This window comes from Equus asinus, chromosome 29 (assembly GCF_041296235.1).
Source record: "Equus asinus isolate D_3611 breed Donkey chromosome 29, EquAss-T2T_v2, whole genome shotgun sequence".
In the NCBI taxonomy this organism is placed as follows: domain Eukaryota; kingdom Metazoa; phylum Chordata; class Mammalia; order Perissodactyla; family Equidae; genus Equus; species Equus asinus.
Window position 1 is genome coordinate 12,013,740 of NC_091818.1, and position 3,647 is coordinate 12,017,386.

The following is a 3,647-nucleotide window of genomic DNA, read 5'->3' on the forward strand; positions in this document are numbered from 1 at the left end:
GAAGGCCTGGGTGAGGGCCCCACCCCTTTATGAGGAGGGGACTGTGGAAAAGGCAATGCTTACGGAGGCCCTGCCCTCCCGCAGGTGGGATGCTGACAGTGTATTCTGACATGGTGCAAAGCGCACCAGGGCCAGCAGGGGGCGCGGTGGGCATGTGTCTGAACCACATGTGATGAGATAGAGCTGTGACCCAAGCACCTGGCTGCTTAGCTGGTGCCCTCTGCTCAGTGACCCCTGGGCCCCAGCAGATCCTTCCTCCCAAGGTCCCAGAAGAGCCCATATCATAAGTTACCAGCTCCATGTCATCCAATGATAAACTCCAAGGCAAAGCGGATTGAATCTTGGTTCACAGACAGGCTGGGAGAGGTGAGGGGAGGAGAAGGGGAAACAATTTGGATGAAGGGCTCTTGCTCCCATCAGAGTGAGGGAAGGGATGAGGGATAGATAATTGGGCAGCCCTGTGTCATCTGGGGGAGGGAGAGAGAGCTCTGGGGTGTCTCCGTCATGGTCCAGACCCCTCTCCTCACCCTCCTCACTCACTCAAAGGTGACTGGACTCTGGGGTCAGGTCGGGTCCCTAGAAGGATACAGGGACGTTTCCTTCCCCTTGGTGTCCAGCCTGGGGTGTGGGAAGGGCCCTGACTCTCCACCTCTGTGACTCTGTGTCCCTCATTTCAGGGTCCTGGGCACGGTCTTTGCTGACCCAGCCATCCTCGGTGTCAGGGACCCTGGACCAGGAGGTCACCATCTCCTGCTCCGGGAACAGCAACATTGGATCCCATAGTGTGTGTTGGTTCCAGCTGTCAGTGGTGCTGCCCCAAAACTCTGACTCTTGGAAGTACCAGGCCCTGAGAGATTCCAGATGATTCTCTGTCTCCAAGTCAGGCAACGTGGTCTCTTTGACCATCTGTGGGCTCCAGCCTGAGGACGAGGTGATTGTTACTGTCACACATATGACAGAGACCTCAGTGTACTCAGTGCTGTGTGCCCACGAGGAAGTGAGACGTAAACCACCCCCCTGGGGCCCCTGATCACACCTTCACTCCTCTGTGATTGACGTCACCTCTGTCACCAGCATCTGAGGGTCTGAGCCCCCTACATGGGTCTGTCGATCTGAGCATGTCCGTTCCTCTGATCCCCTGTAGACTGAGCCATTCCCATCGATGCACCCTCTGCCTGCTCATGTCCACACAGGCAGGAGCTCCTTTTCCAGGGCACCCAGTCTCTCCAGAGAGACAGTGATGGGGACAGAGGGAGGCTGACTCCAGTCATGTCAGAAACAAGAAGGACCTAGAGACTGCGCTGGAGCCAACACGGATCTCACACGATCCCAAGCTCCTGGTGACGACAGTGTTAGGAAAATAAGTGTATTAAATTGTTGGGATCTAATTCTCATGAAAAACTGAAAGAAAACATTCTCCATTTTTGGACTTATAATCGATGATCTAATAAAATTCTGTGCATACTCTGCTGATGCAGCTGAAAGGCAAGCTGCTGTGGCCTCTTTGTAGTGACGGGGACATCCCTCAACCTACACCCCTGGTGTCTAGAATCCCAGCTGCCCAGGTCCCTCTCTGACACCAGGAGCAGCTTCATGAAGAGCATCGGGACAACAGTCCTCCTCTAACCGGAGGGCCCAGGTGTGTCAGAGAGGCCAGGTGGGGTGGGGTCTGAGGGCATGTGGGACAGTGTGGGACAATCCTGAGATGGCCCCTCCCAGCTGGGAAGCCACCCAGGGCTCCAGGGGTTCAGCCATCAGTGTGCTCACTGGGCTGTGCTGACCTCCAGGACCCAGGGTCATCAAGAGCCAGGGCCTCCACCCCCTGGGTCAGCTCATCCCTCCTCTACCTCCATCTCCCTGTGAGGACCAGGGCAGGGAGGCCAGAGGCAGACAGAGAGCAAGGGCTGATTTGAGTGTATCCACTCCACCCCCGATGAAAGTTTCAGGAGATCCAGAGAGACTTAGGGCAGCTCCGTCTCCACAGCACAGCTCTAGGGCTCAGAGTCTGGGTCTCTCCCGTGCCCTGGGCTCCTCTCCTCCTCACCTCCTCACTCCCCACACAGGTGAGAGTGACTTACCCTCGGGATGGAGATCCACCCCCAGCTCTGCCCCACGCCCCCACCCTCCTTCACAGTGAGCTGGGATCCTGCCCTCACACTCCTCTCTGTGCCCTACAGTGTCTGTGGCCCAGGCAGGGCTGACTCAGCCGCCCTTAGTGACCAAGTCCCCAGGACAGACGGCCACACTCACCTGCACTGGAAAGAGCAAAAATGTCAGCCATGAGGGGGCAGCGTGGCTGCAGCAGCAACCCCAAGGCCGTGTCCCCACACTCCTGACCAGCAGGAATAACATCTGGGCCTCTGGGGTCTCCGAGAGATTCTCTGGCTCCAGGTGAGGCAGTGTGGCACCCTGAGCATCTCTGGGCTCCAGCCTGGAACGAGGCTGATTATTACTGCTCCGTGTGGGACAGCAGCCTCAGTGCGCACATGGGGCCCCAGGCCAGTGGGGAAGGAGACACAAACCCTGAGCTCCCCAGGCTCACCCAGCGCATGGGGACCTCCCAGAGCAGCATTCACTGCCAAGGAAAGGACAGGGACTGGGTTCCAGCTGACAATTGTGTGGCCTATTCAGGAGTATTAAAAATAATACAATAAGTGAAAATTTCTTCATCTGCATGATTAACAAATATATAGGCAACATCATTGTGAATGCATTTGTGGCTATATGAAGATGCACATTCATACACCTTAAAAATGTGTAATAAAGGATTTCAAGGTTTAAGTAAGAGAATATTAATTTTTCGAGATTTTTCTTTTCTATTCCATTTGGAGGTGCTGGGTTCCCCTGCTTAGAGGGTCCATCTCTCCGACCTCAAGTGGCCATCTACCAGCGTCACCAGCAACCAGCCTCCCCTCTTTTCCTGACCTCGGTACATGACCTGACCTCTGATTTGAAGGCTCTTCCAGTCTTTCCCAGGGTGATCACTTGACTCATCCCACAGATCCCAGCTTACATATCACAGCTTCGTCCAGGCTCCTTTGTCCCAATATCCCAGGGCACACCCCACATGCACAATGTGCCATCTGCACACCCCACATGCACACAGAGCCATGTGCACAACCCACAAGAAAACACAGAGCCATGTGCACAACCCACATGCACACAGGGCCGTGTCAGCATAGGTGTGTTCCTGTTGCGCCCTTTCACTGTCCTCTCACACACCGAGGTCAGTGTCTGCCACAGCAGGCAAGGTTGGAGCTCTAGGGTGGAATGGACAGAGACTGACAGTTTGAAAATAATTATAGTTTTTCATGAAAATAGAAGTGCAGGTGTGAGAGCATCACTGTCCCCATGTAATCCTAGAAGGCCTTTCTCATTCCACTCTCTTGGGAGTAACGTTGGGGAAGACTGCTGTAAAATCGAACACTCTGCGTGGTGTGCTTAGGGATGTCACAGCGGCTGCGGGATGGGCAGTCACCAGCAGGGGCAGCAATGGAGTGTCCTCAGACTTAGGAGAGGCAGGTGTTGGGTCAGACAGATGTTCAACCACTCAGTGGGCTCCAGGGCAGTTGGGCAACCTGTGTCCTCACTGATGTGGGACTTGCCTTCACCCATGAGGCTTCCTGTGACCCTGTGAGCTCCTGGTT